The sequence below is a fragment of the Herpailurus yagouaroundi genome, unplaced genomic scaffold (genome assembly GCF_014898765.1).
Source record: "Herpailurus yagouaroundi ecotype Mexico unplaced genomic scaffold, PumYag 198, whole genome shotgun sequence".
Lineage (NCBI taxonomy): Eukaryota > Metazoa > Chordata > Mammalia > Carnivora > Felidae > Herpailurus > Herpailurus yagouaroundi.
Genome location: NW_024412429.1, coordinates 33,910,310 through 33,930,537, shown reverse-complemented (window position 1 = coordinate 33,930,537; position 20,228 = coordinate 33,910,310). Strand labels below are relative to the sequence as shown.

The window sequence follows — 20,228 nt, the reverse complement described above, 5'->3', positions numbered from 1 at the left end:
CCACAGCTGTCCCACAGAGTTTGTCATGCCCCGAGGAGAGGCCAGCCTTTTGAACCTCTGTGGGCAGTCACTGGGTGCCAACTGTTCTACCGTCCATCCCTGGGGTAGGGCATGACCTCCCAGGCAGGAGACTCTCACACAGCTGAAGGCTCGGCCTTTGTGACAGGGGAAGGTGTGAACCATCAGAGGCCAACACTCACACCAGCTGGGGCATGGTCGCCTCAGCCAGATGACAGGATCCAGGGGGGTACCGGCTGCACCCATGACCCACCCGTTCAGAATCGGTCTGGTTTGCCTTGACAAAAGTTCAGGTGACTGGAATAGCTTATAAGATTCCTCATGTTCCTACACACCTTGGAGTCCTAAATGTTGACAAGAGGCTTCTCCACTGATGAGAGTTTGACATTTCCTTGGGGAGAAATTAACCACACTCCAAGCTCTTCTCTCAGTTCCAGAAATTATTATTTTTTTAAGTTTATTTATTTATTTAGAACAAGTTGAGGAGGGGACGAGGGGGTGGGGGACAGCGGATCTGAAGCAGACTCTGCTGACAGCAGAGAGCCTGATGTGGGGCCAGAACTCATGAACTGTGAGATCATATCCTGAGCTGAAGTCAGACGCTTACTGAGCCACCCAGGTGCCCCTAGGTGTCCTCGTTTCCAGAAATTATAAAGAGTTAAAGGAATTCTGGTGATTTCCTGTCTGTCTGGATTATTTTTTTTTCTTTCTTTTAAAAGGATTTTTTAAAGGCCACCTGACATGCTCATATCCTTTTGAGCAATACTAAAGTTCTATATTGAAAAAAAAATAGGTGTGGCAGGGGAGGATCTATCTTTTGAAAAGAAATGGCTGGCTTCATAGCATTAATTTTTTTCTTACAAATCTGCCTGAAAGAGAGAATGAAAGAAAACGTGTCTTTTAGGTTCTTTACCATAAAGCAATTCTAGACCAATTTCAAGGAGATTTCAAGGTAATCCTCAGCAGTTCTTCGTGTAAAGAAAGAGTAGTGTACTTCTTATTATAAAGGTAATTTGGTTTCCCTGATAATTATTAGTTAGCTATTAAGTCTTTTCTAGGGTGTGCCTTGGAGGACAGAAGCTTAGATTTTCTCTTTCAGAAAGCCTCCGGTTGTCTTTTTTACGGGTTCATCGAATGAGTGGGGCGGGGGGGGGGGGTACAATTCTGCTTAATCCAATGCCCTGTCTCTGCTGGTGTTGGGCAGCTCATGTACGTGACCTCAGCATCCTGTGTATTTTCTAAAGTGGCATTTCTAGTCCTTTTGGAAATTCATCAGGGAAAGGTCCATGAACATTTCTAGAGTATCTTGTAAAAAACTGTATGCTTCTGGAATCCCAAGCATAAGAGCCAGGAATCATAACAAAGTCTAGGTCAGTAGGAAGACAAAGAACACTCCTCGTGTGCTTCTGTTAAGAGGATTTGTCCATCACCTTCATCAGATCACATGATCTGTTTTATTCTCCAAGGGCCTTGCACAAAAGGCACACTTAAAGTAAACTACAAAATTCCACATCTTCCTGCCTGCTGGTCAGACTATATTCCTTTTGATGGGGTGCATGTGGTGGCGGGGCGGGGGCGGGGTGCAGTCAGGGGACAGGATGATCTTTCCCTTCCCAAAATCTATGCTTTTAATTTTCCAGGCTTTGGCTCTATATTCATATTCAGCCCTTGGATTTCCAAAAATAATACTCCTCCCGGCCCCCTTCCCCAACCCAAACCCTCTTATTTTCTTTCTGAAAAAAGCCTGGCTTGTGTAAATAAAACATTGCCAAGGCTTTGCTTCTAAGCAATTTGGTCTGCTCTGAATTTACAAAATCCATGCAGCAATTCATTTGACTTCAAGCTCCCTCCCCTGGAAAGCAGTGTATATCTGAGTATTCTTGTGAAAGCCAAAACACAGCTTGAATTCTGGAGATGTGCAAGGAAGGACAAGGAAGAGCAGCTACCTACTGTAGCCAAACACTGGTCCCAGTACATCAGTACCTGTTTGTAGAATTAAATCGAATGCTGCGGACGTAGCTAGAGGTTTCCAGCAGGTATGGGGAACCAAGCCATCCTCACCAGCTGGCAGCACATCCAGGCCTTCCTGGAGGACTACACAGCACAGTGACTCATCCTTTGTCCTTCTCACGCATCAGAGAGAAAACAGAGGTCCTCAGAAAAAATTGCGGTCAATCCCTGCCCACTCCCAAACTAACCCCAGTTGGTGCCCAGTTCTTCCCCCTCCTGACTCAAAACAGGAATCATTCCTATTTCCATCTAATGCTGATTCTGGAGAATGTCTAATTGTCTGTTAGGACATGAAGTAAGTGACTCCATTTCTCTGACTCCTTGGCTGATTCAACATCTGTCACATCTGTCACTTCACCTTTGTGCTCCTCTGTTTTTGGCTCTGCTTTCCCGGTTCTGTGTCTCTAGACACATGTCTGTCTCCCACTGTACTGTAAGCTGCTCAAGCGTGGAGACTGTGCCTTATTTGTGCTTACCTTCAGAACATACCATGCTGCTTGCGTGTGATTGCACTCCTTACAGGGCTGTAGAATGTCACATGCTTCGAGGAAATTAATATGGGAACATTGCATAAAGTAGGTTGAAGAATGAAAAAAATATGTTGATGGGGATAACTGTGAGAAAACTATTGTAATCATTTAGTTGCTAGGCAAAGAGCACTGGACTAGCCAATTGTGGCGAGGAGAAGGACTGTGCGCAGGCTCGTAAGGAGGAAATTGGAATCAGAGAAGATTCCTGGTTTGCAAGCCATTGTCAGATCTTTACAGGGGCACCTGGGCGGCTCCGTCGGTTGAGCGCCTGACTCTTGATTTTGGCTCAGGTCATGAGTTCCCAGCTCATGAGACAGAGCCCTGTGTCAGGCTCCATGCTGATAGCACAGACCCTGCTTGGGATTCTCTCTCCTCCTCTCTGTGCCCCTCCCCCTGTTCATGCTCTCTCTCAAAATAAATAAACATTTAAAATAAATAAAAATCTTTATAATATTCATTCATTCATTAAGTATGCAGTGCCCCTTCTCATGCCAGGCCCTAATTCTAAGGCCTGGAGATACAGAGATAAAACAAAATAAGAATATAAACTCAGAAGAATCAGATTTAAGTACTGCAGTCAATTGTTTTAAGCTTGCCAAGTTTGACAGGTATTGGCAGCTGGAAATCTAGGACTGGAGCTTTGGAGAGAGTTCAGATATTGAGATAAACATTTAGGAAAATATTATGCAAAGGGAACAGTTACTTTAGGATTCCCAAGGGTAATTATTGCAGGAAGGATTAAGAAGAAGATATAGTCTTGTGAGATCTTTGAAATATATATTTGGAAACATAAAGAAAACATCCTACGAACACTTAAGCAAGAGAAACAGAGGCTACCTCTTTTGAGGGAGCACCAGTTAAGACACATTAAGGCAGAAGCTGAGCTAGTCATCAGGACTAGTCACACATATTCTGGTCTTCCCTTCCTTCTGGAAACATGATAGGATTATCTGTCCTCAATCCTCTTTGAATTAGGTGAGACAGTATGACTTGCACCCTGAGTGTAGTGTGCCTGACTCCCAGCTGGAAACTTTAAGAGACAGAACACAGTTTGCCAAGTGTCCTTCTCTCCTATGTCCTCATTAAAGAATATATTTAGATGAAGCCATCTATTAGGCTGGGTCCCTGAATGACCACGTGAGCAAAGCCACTTTACTGTGCTGTACTTGTAGCATGAGTGAAAAATAAACCTTTGTTGTGTTAAGCCACTTAGCTTTAAGAGTTGTTTGTTACTGCAGCATTACCCAAGTGATCCTGACTGATACTTAGGCTAAACTGCTATAATTAAGAACTCAAAAATCTGTATGCCACATAGTCCTTCATGGTCACAGGTCCCTTCCGTTTTATAGCCTTCCCAACCTCCTTGTGTGTTTCCTCATTCTCATGGTCAAAAGTTGTTCACCAGCTCCACATTCACACTCCAGACCCACGAAAAGAATGAACGGCAATCAACTTATTTTTAAGGAAGTGACATTAAAGTTGCACATATCACTCTTCCAGACATTCCATTCATGAAAGCCTGGTCACAGAGCCACACCTAACAGCAGGGGTGGCTGGTAAAAGTAGTAACCAGCAGTTATGCACCCTACTAAATCTGGAGTGAGATCAATTCTTTAAAAAGAAGAAAATGGATGGATACTGGTGGCAATTTACAGTGGCTGCCATAGGGTTCATGGCATGTCCAAGGAGCTAACATAAATGTAGTATAGCTATCGCTGGAGAATATAGTGAGATAGAGAGGGTGGCTCAAGGAGAGGTGGCAGGAAAAAAAAAAAAAAAAGAGATGGCAGAGGTAAGTGAGGTCAAGATCAAGGAGGGCCTTCCAAGATTTATTTAAAAGTAATGGAAATCCATTGAAGAGTTTTAAGTGTGGGAGCAACACAGATTTGCATTTTAGAAGATTCTTCTGTTTGCAGGAGGGAGGATAGATTGAAAAAGACCAATTAGGCAGCTTTTGTAGGATCTAAGTAAGTAAGAGCTGGTAGTCACTTAACTCCATAGCAGAAGCTCTGGGGACAGGGAGAGGAAGATGAATTCCATTGTTATGTAGAATCCAGAATCAAGAATACTGAAAGGTGTGGTGAGAGCTATGAGGGCTGAGGGAAACCAGAGGGTTAAATATCTTCCCAGATTTTCTGGCTTTAGGATTGAAGTGGATAGTGCTATCAAATCCTGGAGGGAAAATTCTGGCAGAGAATCAGGTTCACTGGGAAAGAAACAAGTGTCATTTTGATCACATTGTGTTTAAAGTGCCTGTGGGGTGTCCAAATGGAGATATTTGGCAGTTAGTTATATGTCTATGGTCTTGAGTACAGGTGAGGGATCTAGGATAGATCTGAAGGATTGGGAATTGTTAATGTATGGATGACAATTAAATCCAAGGAACTGGTCAAAATGGCCTGGAGAAAGTGGGTTGGGAAGAAGAGGGGAGCTCTGAAGAGCATCAACATTTGAGGAATGGGAAGAGAGGGAGGGGCCTAACATCGTAATTGAGAAGAAAGGGCCAGAGGGAAGACGGAAGAATCAGGAGATACATGGCTTCATGGATGCTGCAGGAAGCAAGACTTTCAAGGAGAAAGTGAGCAAAAGTCTAAAATGTAATGAGAAATAAAGCAAAACAAGACCAGAAAACAGGTTTAGATATAGTCCAAACAGTACAAGGCAGAAAGCAAACGAAACTTCAAATCATTTAAAAAAAAAAAAAAGAAGAAGAAGAAACATGCAATAAAACGATTGAGGTGAGATCAAATAGAAGAGCTATGTCATAAAAGGAAAAGGGCAAAGCAAAGATTTTCAGATTATTTTTTAAATCAAAATTCAACTATGTGCTGCTTACGTGATGCTTGACAGAAAACACGAGATCACTAACAGTTTTTGATGGAATAAGCAAATACCACTGAGAGAATCTGAATACTATGATTAATAAATACTACAGAATGGCTAATTCCACAAAGAAGCCATTCCAGGTTCAGGAAATCATACAATGATTAAATCTGAAAGCCCGAAAGATGAAAAATGTTTTGAAAACATCATCAGGGTAAAAACTCAAAAGCGCTTAAAAGCAACAACAACAATAAATCACTCAGCAAAGGTGGGTGAGGTGGCAGTGGTGGTGGCTAGGTGGCTGGGCAGGCGGGTTCAGGCATTGGGGCCAACTGCTGCCAGGATCGTGCTGGAGGCAAACAAGTGCATCATTGAGGAGATGCTGGCACTCAATTTCGAGAATGCAGCCCCTCACAGCAAACCAGAAGCAGCAGTCACATGTGCAGATTTTGATGGAGTCCGCTATCGTATTTCAAATCCTAATGGAGACAAAACAAAAGTGATGGTCAGTATTTCTTTGAAATTCAGCAAGGAATCGAGGCACATAGTGCTGATGAGTTATTAAAGAGAGTGTATGGGAGCTTCTTGGTAAATCCTGAGTCAGGATACAATATCTTTTTTGCTATTGTGACTTTGGAAATCTGCCGGCATCCACGATTCCACTGTGCATCAGGTTGGCATGTTGAAATGAAATTGTTTTGCCTCTGTCTTTGAGAAATACTTCCAGTTCAAAGAAGAGGATAAAGAAGGAGAGAACAGGGCAGTTATCCATGTAGGGATGATGAGACCATGTATGCCGAGTCTTAAAAAGACAGAGTCACAGTTGTCTTCAGCATAGTGCTTAAGGATGTTGATGATGTGGCCATTGGAAAAGTGTTCATGCAGGACTTCGAAGAAGGAGGCAGAGCCAGCCATACAGCTCTACAGGTTCTCTTTAGCCACAGGGAACCTCCTCTCAAGCTGAAAGACAGATGCTATCATGGGTGACAACACTGGCTATCTTAGCTTCATGCTGTTCCCTCACTACACCAATGCCAGTCTTAAGACAACACCATGTTCTGGGTGATTCCCACGTTCTGGGACTATTTGCACTACCACATCAAGGACTTTCAGGCCCATATTCACACAAGTATGCAGGCAAACACATTCCTCAAGGTGCTAAATCATGCATGCCCAGGTGCCAAAAAAAAAGAAGTGAAAACAATCACTGGGAAGATGTTTTCATCCAGCTAACTCTTGGGAACAGGATGAGGAAGTGGCTGGCAACTGAAGGCTGGAACACTTGCTACCAGATAATGTAGCTTTAAATGTTTCACCTCTTCGGGTTCTTAAGGGATTCTCCATTTTGGTTCCATTTTGTACATGTTTGGAAAATAATCTGCAGAAACAAGCTGCACTTGCAAGGAATTCGTAGTTCTCAGGAATTAAAAAAAGGAAAAAGAAAAGGTGTGTGTGCGGGGGGCGTGTGGGGGGCTCAGTTGATTAAGCATCTGACTCTTGATTTCAGCTCAGGTCATGATCTCGTGGTTCATGAAATCAAACCCCAAGTCAGGCTCTGTGCTGACAGTGCAGAACTTGCTTGGAATTCTCTCTCTCTCTCTCTCTCTACATGTTTTTAGGGGTTATTTTTAATGACCTCTGATGACCAAACCAGCCTTTGGAACATTCTCTGTCCTCCTTCTGACTCTACTTCTGGTGTGTCCATGTTCATTATAATCTCAAAGGAGAAATAAAACTTTGTAAAAAAAAAAAAAAAAAGCAAAAACGACAACAAGAAACCAATCTTATTCTGAGCATTTTGGTAACTTTTTTTGTGTGTACTTAGCTATACTTTAAGTAGTTGCTTTGTATGAGATAGTTAAAAATGCCAAAGATAAAGGTGTTTTTTTTTTTTCCTTTTTTTGTCAGTGAAGTTGCTGTTTATTTATTTATTTTTCCGGCCTGTTTCATATATGTGTGAAACAGTGTTGTCCAATGATAAACTAGAATTTTATTTTTCTGAATTGTTCTAAAAAAAGCAATTAACTGAAATGAATTATAGATTGAAATGTAAAATGCAAAACTATAAAACTTCTAAGAGGCAACATAGGAGATAATCTAGGTGATCTTGGGCTTGGCAATAATGTTTTAGATACGCCACCAAAAGCATAATCCATGAAAGAAAAAATTAATAAGTCAGGTTTTATTAAGATTAAAAGGTTCTGTTCTATGAAAGGCTAGCTAAGAGAATGAAATGAAAAGCTTCAGACTAGAAGAAAGTCTGTACAAAACATATCTGATATTATACAAGGAATTTTTAAAACTCGATAAAAAGAAAACAAAAATCCAATTAAAAAGTGAAGAGAAGAGGGCATCTGGGTGATTCAGTTGGTTGGTGTCCAACTCTTGATTTTGGCTCAGGTCATGATCTCACAGTTCTTGGGTTCGAGCCCTGCATGTAACACCACACTGAGCCCTACATCAAACCCTGCATTGGGCTCTGTGCTGGCGTTGGCCATGCAAAGCCTGCTTGGGATTCTCTCTCTCTCTCTCTCTCTCTCTCTCTCTGCCCCTCCCCCACTTGTACTCTCTTTCTCAAAATAAATACATAAACTTTAAAAAAGAAAGAAAGAAAAATTCAAAATCAATATTAGCAGGTCTGTCTCATGTCACTAAAAAAATCCCCAACAAATTACTCTCAGAGGCTAAAATTTAATTAATGTACCTTTTTGTTAGATATTTTTGGTACTTGTAAAATGTACCCTTAGTTAACTGAAAGAGTTGTATTCTCAAAACAATAAAAGTCATTTTCCAAAAATTATAGCTTTTACTTTGGAAACATTGAGCTTTAGCTCTTATTTCTAATAGTACTATAAATAGCAGGGCCAGGCTCTGTTAAGATAATTACTGTTGTGTGACAATGAATCATGCTGCCTGCACATGGAAGAATGCTTATTGTTTTGCTCTTTATGCATTCAGCTCATCAGAAAGTGATTTCAAGTGCTTTGGGTTCAGGGGGCCAGGGAACACTCCTTATAATCCCAGTAAACATTGTTATCAGACACAGGTGAAGAATGTTCCCACAGGTCCCATACTGATAAGGAGCTAGTTCTCTATTAAAATCAATAACAAGGGTTATATTTGAATTCAAAGAGCTTAGTTCATAACAGTACTTAATACCAGGCCATGGCATCAAAGGCTGAGTAAAGATCAGCAAAAATGAACAAACTTGCTCCTTTAGCAGAGTTTCTATGAGGTGCTCCTAACAGAATAGTCACAGCTATTAGTTTAAGCCCAGATGTACAATTTATTAAGAAGGAAAATGATGCAAACTTTACCTTGAATGCCCAATGTGCTATTGGTTAAAATATGGGGGTGTAGAGGTTTACTTATTTTTTTAAAACAGCCTGGATTGTACTATGTCCAAGCAAATAATGGTATTGTTAGAGAGTAGATGTATGTTCTTTTTAAAGAATGTTTATTTATTCATTTTGAGAGAGAGAGAGAGAGAGAGAGCAAGCATGAGCAAGTGGGGAAGGGGCAGAAAGAGAGGGAGAGAAAAAATCCCAAGCAACAAATCTGACAGTGCAGAGCCTGACATGGGGCTTGATCTAAGGAATCCTGAGATCATGACCTAAGCCAAAACCAAGAGTTGGACGCTTAACTGATTGAGTCATCCAGGTGCCCTTAGATGTATGTTCTTAAAAAGGTCTGGAGGCAGAAAATGCTTCCTGGGCACTTAATTTTTCTAGAGGTTGCCCTACCAACTTGGGAGAATTTTTGAATCTAGTCAGAAGGAAACTTTAGATATTTAAAAACATTTTTCAGCATTTCATGACTGTTAGACAATAAACAGACTCATCAAATATCATTTCCATTTGAATTCAACCTCCCTCAGTTGAGTCAGCCTGGAATTTTGACCTGAAAAAGAGCTGAAAATATTTTATAAGCTTTGGATGTATGACAAGTGACAGCAAGGGCCATGTTTATTCTCGGCATCATGAAGGCTGGCACTTACTGTCCACGGGGCTGGCACCAGGCTGAACACCTTGCACACTTTTGTCATTCAATCCTCAAATCACTGTGTGGTCAGGGCTATTGTTAGCCTTACTTTAAAGATAAAGTTGAGAGCCTTAGAGGTTGAATATTTCACTCCTGAATCCAGAGCCTGGCATTTTCACCAATTCTATCAATGAACAAATGTAAAATGTACATCTGAGCAAGATGATAGATATATGGGAGACGTGGAGAAATTTATCTTTTATCAGTCCTGTGGAAGTATAGTTGACTCCTTTGAAGGAGATCAAAGGTCAAAGGAGTGGTTTGGAAGAATTGACACATTCTTCTCTTTTTTTTTTTTTTCTTCCAGATTTCCCATGTATGTCTGACCATGAGCAGTTAACACCCAGCTCCTTACGGAGCTCTATTTAGATCCTCATCGATCACTACCATTCCTTTGTTTTTCTAGCCGTTTGTCTACCAAACAATTCAGCAAACACCTTGGATTCCCACTCTCAGTGAAAGACCAATAGATAAACAAGGCAGGATGCCTGTGTACTTGGGAGATACTACATACCTAGTAAGGTAAGTGATACATTTAAACACAATCTATTGGTGGTGCAGTGCTTTCTCCTTCCTAAACATGCTTAGTGTTCATTTGGGGTTCATATACGCCTTGTGATAGATCTTGGTGTTTACATTTTCAAGTGTGTGCACCTCTGACTCTCTGAGATGCTATAAACCTCTTCATGTTTAAGCAAGGTGATGCTTTACTCCAGAAGATGCTTTCTCCAAAACTAATTATCTTCTCAGACCTGACTAATGTGGCATCATATTTACAGATATTTATAGCAAAGTCTAGAAATGAAAATAATTTATTCTAGGAATTAAAAAAGCATCAGCTTTTGATAGTTGCAATACTTAACACTATATGACCAAGAGACAACCACAAATCCAAAATATTACATTAAAACAGATCAATTTGTACCAAATTACAAATCTAAACTAATGTAATAATTTCATTGTATGTGTGAGAAAGTGGACAGATATTTTTGTCTCAAGAATTACTAGAATAATTTACAAGTGACATTTTACAAATAGGACAGGTGTATGGATTTTTACTATTACACAGTTATTCAGATCCTTACCAATCAGCATTTACTTTTGTATGAAACTGTCCTAAGGAGAAATCAAATATGGGAACAAAAAAATTAAGTATAAGCATGTTCAACATAGTATTATTTATATATTACTAAAAAAAACCCCACAAACTTTGGGATAAAACCAAAACAACCATCAAGAGAAGAATGGACTATTAGGTAGGCATACAAAATGTTTTCATGAAATAGTTAATAATATGGAAAATGTTCAGTTAAGAAGAAAAGATAAGGACTACCAGACAACCATGATAATGATCTCAATTCTGTAATAGCCATGCCCCCCTCCCACCTGAGCTGAGCAGCTATATTTATTTTCTGTGGCTATGACTCATTATTATCCATTGAATTTAGGATTAGGGTTGAGATAGAAAAATACTCTTCTCTGTATGTCCCAAATGTAGCAATGTGCACATGGAAGTAGAGAGAGAGAATAAGAGAGAGAGAGACAGAGACAAAGACACTAGTAGAAGCCTGGATTCCTGATGGCTTCAGGTGCTGTATCTGGGCCCTTACTGGTACCACTTCAGTTCTTTAGATTTCCATTTAGGCTGATGTCTTTGCCTTGAAAAATTACTCACATTACATACAATCAGATAAGTAAAGAAAATGTATACATTTCATCTTGAAAATAGACCTCATATTCCTTATAAGCTCCCTTGGGTATTGGGAAAACTGTATTTTAGGCATACCCAGTAAATGCAGTGTAATTCAATTATAGCTGGCACACAGGGGTGCAAGAACACCTGGCTCCAGGTGTCCCAAACAGACCAGGTTGGGCCACTCGCATCTGACAAAGTCCAAAGGCAGAGAGATGAGTGATGGTAACACAAGGAAAAAGTTTATTTCAGTGAGGCCAACACCTGGATGACAGCGGACTAGTGTCTCAGACTTTCTCCAAAGTGCCAAAAATACTGCCAGGTTCGTATAAGGAAAATGTGGGACGAAGGTGGGTGGGTGCGTGCAGGTAGACAGTGAACGTTTACTCCATCATTGTCTTGGAGTAAATCATGGGCAGGGTCTTGCTGGCTCTGGGCAGTCCTTGCCTAAAGGGGCAGTTTCTGTTCCCATCAGGGGATGCTTTGCCCTCAGAATCTTCTGCCTGAGGGAAGTGACGGCAGAAAAGAAGAACCCAACTAAAAAGTGTGAGGTCAAAGTGGAGGCAGCCGAAGTCCTCTTTCAAAATGATTTAAAGAGTCTCTGCAGATAACTCATAAACGATGGATGACTTAGTATTTTATATTTTGGATTAGCGCCCTCTCACTGTTTTCTCCAAAATGCTGTCTGAGAATTTAGAGGGCTTATGGCAATTCAGGGTCCTTCTGGCATCCACTGCTGAAACACGAAGCTAATTTAGCTCCGTCTGTTCTGTCTGGTTTAGTTAACCTGGTAAGCCCTACCTACCAATCCATATCTTCTGCAGCTTTGTTCTTGCTGTGGTCCTCTGCTATTTGTGTCTCTTATTCTAGTGGTACAATCCTCAGTTTCAGGGTCTCTTTGTCCTAAAGATGGTGCTCTCTTCCACCAAACATCTAACCAACTGCTGGCTCATTTCTGAATAGCCTTTGGGTGCATTCAGGAGAAATTGTGGGATCCCATTCTATACCACATAGAAACTGAGGGCGGCTTGAGAGAGCCAAATGCAGGCCCACTCTACTTATCTCAGTAGGTGATGGGGGTCACCTGTGAGATGACCTTTCCTATACTCCCAAATGGAAAGTGGGCAATGGTCCCTGCCCTCGAGTCCTCTCTCCTGGCTCCTCCTCCTAAGACTTTGGCCATGGAGGAAGCATAACAGTATGTCTCACCATGGACTTGCTTTCCTTTTCCTTTCTTCTTCTCACAAGTTACCAGAATCAGAAAGCATGGGCTATCTGCCCTTCCTTCTTTCCAACATCCTTTTATATCATATACTATGCCTTCTACTAGTCCTAATCAACCTCTTCCCTTCCCTGGGACTATGGGAGCTGATGGGACCTGAGGTGAAGGAGAAATCAGTCTCCTGATAAAGGAAGTATCAGGATCACAAGATATATATAAGAATGAATGAAATGAGTTCTTATTGCTGGAGAACCAAAAGACTAAGTTACCAGGATACACAACAGTATCCAGAAGATTACTGTAGATCTGTAAAGACACACACACACACACACACACACACACACACACACTCCAAGACCCTTTAGATCACTAGCTCTGCTTTATTTAGATTTGAAATATGGCTGTGCTCCTTGCTAACTAGAGTCTTTGTTATAAGAAGTTCAATAAAAATAGCATAAGGTGAAGCTTCTCAGTGCTTTGAAATGTGCATTTCTTCTTCCGAGACCGCTTCACATCAGTCTTGGCTAGGCTTTCTGCCAGTGTTTTGTTGCAATTACTTGACTCCTGTAGATTAGATAATGACCTCAGCTTCTTCACTGAAGAGAGACAAAAGATTCAAAAATATGCTCTGAAAGATCTTTATAGCTACATTGCTTTGTGATCCTACAAAGGCTGAATCTGGGGGAAAGTGGGAGAAAGGAGAAAATCGTCTTTCAATTCTCACTTTCATCTTCTCCACAGGTTTTTTTTTTTTTTTTTTTTTTTTTTTCTGAATGAATCTGGTCAACCTTCATCTAACTTGGAAGAACTTTAAATGCTTTTCTCAGTTTTTCTTCCCAGTCCTGTCGTATTAAGGGAGTTATTTAACCCCTCAAGTGTAAAACGATGATTATAATAGTGTGTATGGCAAAGGTTGATGTGAAGGTTTGAACAGAAATAGAAAAGCCTTTAAAATCCCAGAGGGACTCCAGACACCAATGGTCCCAGGACTGTTCAGGCAGGGTTTCTTGTTAGAATCTCCAAACCAGACCTTGTAGGAGTTCCTCACTTTGCTTGCTTTATGGGTTTTTTTTTTTTAACTTTTATAATGTTTATTTATTTTTGAGAGAGAGAGAGAGCTGAGAAGGGGCAGAGACAGAGGGAGACACAGAATCTGAAGTAGGCTCCAGGCTCTGAGCTGTCAGCACAGAGCCCAACATGGGGCTTGAACCCACGAACTGTGAGATCATGACCTGAGCCAAAGTCCGGCACTCAACCAACTGAGCCACCCAGGCACCCATGCTTTATGAGTTTCTTAAATAATCTTCCCTGATCAGGAAGTCGAGTATGGTGAGATGAAAAGGTTTAAAATCGGTTGATCAGTGTCCTGAGAAGCATGAATTGGGAAAGGGAGAAGATTTGAATTGGGATATGGAGGACAACCTCCTTCCAGGGTTCTCACCAGTGTTTTGAGCTAGAGCAAGTCACATGGCCTCCCTGAGCTCTAGTTCCTAAGTGCAAACAGTAACCCTGCTCTTCCTAGGAAGATCGTTGCAAGGGAATAGACAGAAAACAAAACAAAACAAAAACAAACAAAAAAACAATAAAACGACAAACCCCCACCCCCCGATCACCTGAATGGTGAATGAACATGTCAGACAATAACAACTGCACTAATAAGTATGGAAATACACAGTAAAACAACAAGGTACGATTCCAATTGCAAAGATTTTGAAGTATGACTATATTGAATACTGGTCAATAAATGAGGAGATAGGAATTTATAGTCACTGTTACAGAGTTTCATTGACATGATTCCCATGGGAATAAATTTGTTTATATTTAGGAAATTTAAAAATGTATCCTCTTACAACCTAAAAATTCTACTTCATGTGTATTCTAGAAATATCTTTTATGTACAAACACAAAGAAACCTGTATGAGGATATTCATTTGAATACTTATAATAACAAAAATTGGAAACTCCAAATATATGGAAAGGAGGATAGATAAATATTCATATAACTAAATACTACACAGCAGGTAGAAGGAATGAATGTGATTATATATAGTATCTATAAAATAATGTACTTTGACATGGATAAATTTTTTTAAGTATTTTTTAAAATGTAGTTTTGAGAGAGAGAGAAAGCACAAGTGGGAGTAGAAAGAGGGAAGGAGAAAGAATCCCAAGCAGGATCTGCACTTTCAGCCCAGAGCCCAAAGTGGGGCTTGCACCCACAAACCGCGAGATCATGACCTGAGCTGAAGTCAGATACTTATGCGACCGAGCCACCCAGGTGCCCCCAACACGGATAAATTTTAAAAACCTGAAGTTATTGTCCAACTATAGGCATAAAGTACTATTTACGTAAGTTAGAAACACTATTTCTTACAAAACTATTTATACTATTTATACTATTTATGGATATATATATACACATATATGTGTATAAACTAAAACGTATATACATGTACACACAGATACACACACACAGCTGAAAAACGGACTGCGAATACGTATATACAAATGAAATGGTAATGGTAATGGTTGGCTCTGGGGAGAAAGAGGGTTAAGAGACTGGAAATGGGGATAAAGCAGATTTCAAGTATATTGTAATGTTTTCTTCCTTTGATAAGAAAGAAAAGCAAATACGAGCATATGTTAACAGTTCTCAATTCTGTACTTGGCCGCATTTTTAATTTTCTTAAAATAAAGATTATCATTATTCTTGACTCATACTTAGTAGTCATTATTATGACTTCGAACAGATTTATGAAATCAAAGAAAAATAATTCAAATGAACCCCGCATTTATGTAATTAATTTATAGAAGCAACGTAAATTCAATCTCAAAGGCTTCCCACTGTTCAGATTTTCAGGAAGGAGAAACAAGAAGGAAGGCACAGGAACAGGTGGGGGCACTGGCCGTTCCCCACGATGACGTCACAAAGAGCACAGGCCCAACCTTCCACCATGCTTCTTTTACAGACTTAAAACTGCTTATTCTATTCCTTTGTGATGTCTTTTAGCGCTCCTTTCTCTTTCAAGACCACTTAGGATGATCACATTAAAGTGACCTTATCTGGATAAAGATGCTGAGTTGGGGGGGGGGGCCCAGATTGGCTTTGCACCCCACACATCCCTGGATATAGACTGAAAAACCATCTACTCTGCCGCCCCAGCTAAACAAACCTCATATTTATTTCCTTACGAAATAAGCTTGCAGTACTCCCTAGTTTACATATTTGTCAGCCATTCTGCAGAGTTTGAATGGCATCACTCAAGGATTTGTTATTAAATGAGAGAAATATTGAGGCTAAACATAAAAGAAAAACAGCAATTTCAATAGGTCAGTCATCACCCTTATTAGGCCACGGGGCTTTCCAAAGTGAATTTTCAACCAGAGCTGTCTTTTTAAACACATGTTTATTTATTTTGAGAGAGAGTACAAGCAGGGGAGGGGCAGAGCCTGATGCAGAGCTCCATCTCAGGAACCATGAGACCCTGACCTGTGAGCTGAAATTAAGAGTCAAATGCTTAACTGTGAGATCATAACCTGAGCCGAAGTCAAGAGTCAGATGCTTAACTGACTGAGCCACGAGGCACCCATGGTCAAAGCTGTCTTTTAGTCCATCAGTTATTAAGTAGATAAAGGAAAGGAGAGAGATCAACATTCCAGAGGAGTAGGTGGACCTGAAGGTTCCTCGTCCCTCAAACACAGCAGTGTTGAGGACAGAGGCCTTGGAATTCCAAGAGTCTGGGCTGCAGAGTGACAGAGACGTCTCCTGGGGCCCACGGAAACAACTTGGCAGGCCATGGGTGCGTGATTGCGAGCTGGGAGAGATAAAACGGGTGGCGTAGGCACAGAGAGGAGGGATGCCCTTCTGCAGAGAGATGAAAGGAAGAGAAAGAGAGGCTGTGGAGTGTAGCATTGAATTTGGAGAAGAGAAAAACCACGGACCGGGGATCGGAAAGAAAGGAGAAAGATCCAATTTCTAACTGCGGGGCTTTCTCTGGACTGGGGCCGGCAGCCCTGTTCGTGTGCCTGGGAAGGAGGGGAGCCAGCCGCGGGCTCCGTAATTAGTTCAGAGGTGCAGTCCGAAGTGGGAAAAAGCAACCCCCTCCCTTGAGTGCTATGGGATAAAGGCATATGGCCGTTCCAAGGACAAAGGACCCTGCTTACACCCGCCAACCAGAGGCCCTTTATCGGTGGGGCAGAGCAGCACTTCCCCAGAACCAGGGTGCACAGAGAGGGACCCTATAAGACATAGGGGTTTGAATCCCAGCTGAGTGCCTGGGAAACATGGGAGACTGGAATGAGAGAGAGAGAAAAAAAAAAAAAAAAAAAAAAAAGGCTTGCTCTCTCCTGTGCAGCACTGTGAGGACGGCCTGAAAAGAGTGGGTTGGGACACCCTGTCTGGGGAGGAGAGACTGAGGTGTCACCATTTTTCTCCCAATCACCAACAAGGTGGATTTCAGGGAAAGGACAAGGGGCCCACAGTGGAGGCAGGACGCGCCTACACCAAACCAAGCCCTTCTGAGCCTGGTAATTGTGTATCTACAGGAACTAGACTGACACTGACCAATCAGACAGCCCCTCCTGCAGGTCAGAGCAGCCACCGGTTCCAAGGCTTTGCATATATATATGCAAATATAATATATATGCAAATATAATATATATGCAAATATTATATATATGCAAATATTTTATATATGCAAATATTTTATATATATATATATATATATATATATATATATATAGCTTCTTTTTCCTCTTATTTCTTCCCTTCTCTAGTCTGGTTATTCTGGTTGTTGGTTTGTTTAAGCAAACATATTTAATCTATTCTCTTTACCCCTGTTCTGTATCTCCTTCTTCTTTATTTTCCTCTGTCTCTTTCTCTCTCACTGGATTAAGCCACATGGTATCTCTGACAGGTCAATATTCTTTTCTTTTGTTTTTCCCTGCTCCTGTTATTTCTCTCTTTGTATGGGATAAGGCTTCTTCCACCACCACCACCACCTCCCCGCCTTTCAATTTTTTTTTCCCCAGGGTTGCTTCAACAAATAAATCAAAGTACACCTGATGGAGGGTCCAAACAACCACTATGAGTAGGGAGACAAAGCCACCAGAGACAAAACACCAGAGAGCATGTTACACACTCCAAAAGCAACTCCTGAAGGGCCAGGCCTGGGACAGTCTATGACCTCTTTTTAATATAGTATTGCTCACAGGTGCAGGACACATAACAAGCTTTTAAAACACATAAGGGACAGAAAACTAGCCAAAATGATGAAACGAAAGAATTCTCCTCAAAAGAATTTCCAGGAAGAAATGACAGCTAAAGAATTGCTCAAAATAGATATAAAAATATATCTGATCAAGAATTTAGTATAATAGTCATAAGATTAATTGCTGGGCTTGAAAAAACCATAGAAGACAGCAAAGAATCTATTACTGCAGAGGTCAAGGAACTAAAAAATAGTCGTGACGAATTAAGAAATGTTGTAAATGAGGTGCAAAATAAACTAGATGTGGTGACAGTGAGGATGGAAGAGGCAGAGGGAAGAATAAGTGAAACAGAAGATAAAATTATGGAAAATGATGAAGCCTAGAAAAAGAGAGATAAAAAAATACTAGCCTATGAGGGGAGAATTAGAGAACTAAGTGATTCAATGAAAATAATAATATCTGTATCATAGGTGTTCCAGAAGAAGAAGAAGAGAGAGAAAGGGGCAGAAGGCTTACTTGAATAAATTGTAACTGAAAACTTCCCTAATCTGGGGAAGGAAGCAGACATCCAAATCCAAGAAGGCACAGAGAACTACCTTGAGACGTGACAGGAATGGGTCTTCTCCATGGCATATCATAGTGAAACTGGAAAAATACAAAGACAAAGAATTCTGAAAGCAGCTAGAGACAAACGGGCCTTAACCTACAAGAGTAAACACATAAGGGTAGTAGCAGACCTGCCCACTGGCACTTGGCAGGCCAGAAGGGAGTGGCAGTAAATATTCAATGTGCTGAATAGGAAAAATATGCAGCCAAGACTCCTTTATCCAGCAAGGCTGTCATTCAGAATAGAAGGAGAGATAAAGGCTTTCCCAGAAAAAAAGAAACTGAAAGAGTTCATGACCACTAAACCAGCCCTGCAAGAGAGCCTATGGGGGACTCTGTGAGTGGAATGCTGCAAAGACTACAAAGGACCAGAGACATTACCACAAGCATGGAATATACAGATTACACAATGACACTAAATCCATATCTTTCAATAATAACGCTGAATTTAAATGGACTAAATGCTCTAATCAAAAGACATAGCGTATCAGAATGGATAAAAAACCAAGATCCATCGTTATGCTGTCTATAAGACACCCATTTTTAGACCTGAGGACACCTTCAGATTGAAAGTGCAGGGATTGAGAACCATCTATCATGCTACTGGAAGTCAAAAGAAAGCTGGAGTAGCCATACTTCTATTAGAAAACTAGATTTTAAACTAAAGGCTGTAACAAGAGATGAAGAAGGGCATTATATCATAATTATAGGGTCTATCCATCAAGAAGAGCTAATAATTGTAAATGTTTATGCCTCCAATTTGAAAGAACCTAGATATATACATCAGTTAATCACAAACATATACAATCTTGTTGATAAGAATATAGTAATTCCAGATGACTTTAATACTCTACTTATAGCAATGGACAGATCATCTAGGCATAAAGTCAATAAAGAAACAATTGCCCTGAATGATACATGGACCCGATGGACTTGACAGATATATTCAGAACTTTCCATCCAAAAGCAGCAGAATACACATTCTTCTTGAGTGCACATAGAACATTCTCCAAGACAGATCACACCCTCAATAAATCTAAAAGAATTTAGATTATGCCATGCACATTTTCAGATCACAATGCTATGAAACTTGAAATCAACCACAGGAAACCTCCAAATGCATGGAGGTTAAAGAATCCTACTAAAGAATGAATGGGTCAACCAGGCAATTAAAGAAGAAATTAAAAAATATATGGAAGTGAATGAAAATGAAAGCATGACAGTCCAAACCCTGTGGGATGCAGTCCTAAGAGGAAAATACATTGCAATCCAGGCCAATCTCAAGAAACAAGAAAAATCCCAAATACAAAATCTAATAGCACACCTAAAGGAACTAGAAGAAGAATGGTAAAGAAACCTTAAGTCCAGAAGCAGAAGAGAAATAATAAAGAGTAGAGCAGAAATAAATAATATAGAATCCAAAAAAACCAGTGGAACAGATCAATGAATCTAAGAGCTGGTTTTTGAAAAAATAAACAAAATTGATAAACTCCTAGCCAGACTTCTCAAAAAGAAGAGAGGGCCCAATAGATAAAGTCACAAATGAAAGAGGACAGATCACAACTAACACCACAGAAATACAAATAATTATCAGAGAATACTATGAAAAATTATATGCCAGCAAACTGGACAACCTGGAAGAAATGGACAAATTCCTACACACCTACATACTACCAAAATTCAAAGGGAAAGAAGTAGAAAATTTGAACAGACCCATAACTAGCAAAAAAGTTGAATCAGTTATCAAAAATCTCCCAACAAATAAGAGTCCTGGGCCAGATGGCTTCCCAGGGGAATTCTATCAGACATTTAAAGCAGAGTTAATACCTATCCTTCTCAAGTTCCAAAAAAATCGAAATGGAAGGAAAGCTTCTGGACTCACTCTATGAAGGCAGCACTACCTTGATTCCCAAACCAGACAGAGACCCCACAAAAAAGGAGAACCATAGGCCAATATCCTTGATGAACATGGATGTGAAAATTCTCAACAAGATACTAGCAAATTGACCTCAACAGTATGTCAAAAGAATTACCACGATTAAGTGGGATTCATTCATGAGCTGCAGGGCAGGTT

The 20,228-nt window shown here is 40.4% G+C and overlaps 1 pseudogene; it reads left to right on the top strand.

Annotated features, from left to right (window-relative positions):
* The first annotated feature begins 5,541 nt into the window (after positions 1-5,541).
* On the top strand, positions 5,542-6,815 carry LOC121013104 (actin-related protein 2/3 complex subunit 2-like; annotated as a pseudogene).
* The last annotated feature ends 13,413 nt before the right edge of the window (positions 6,816-20,228 follow it).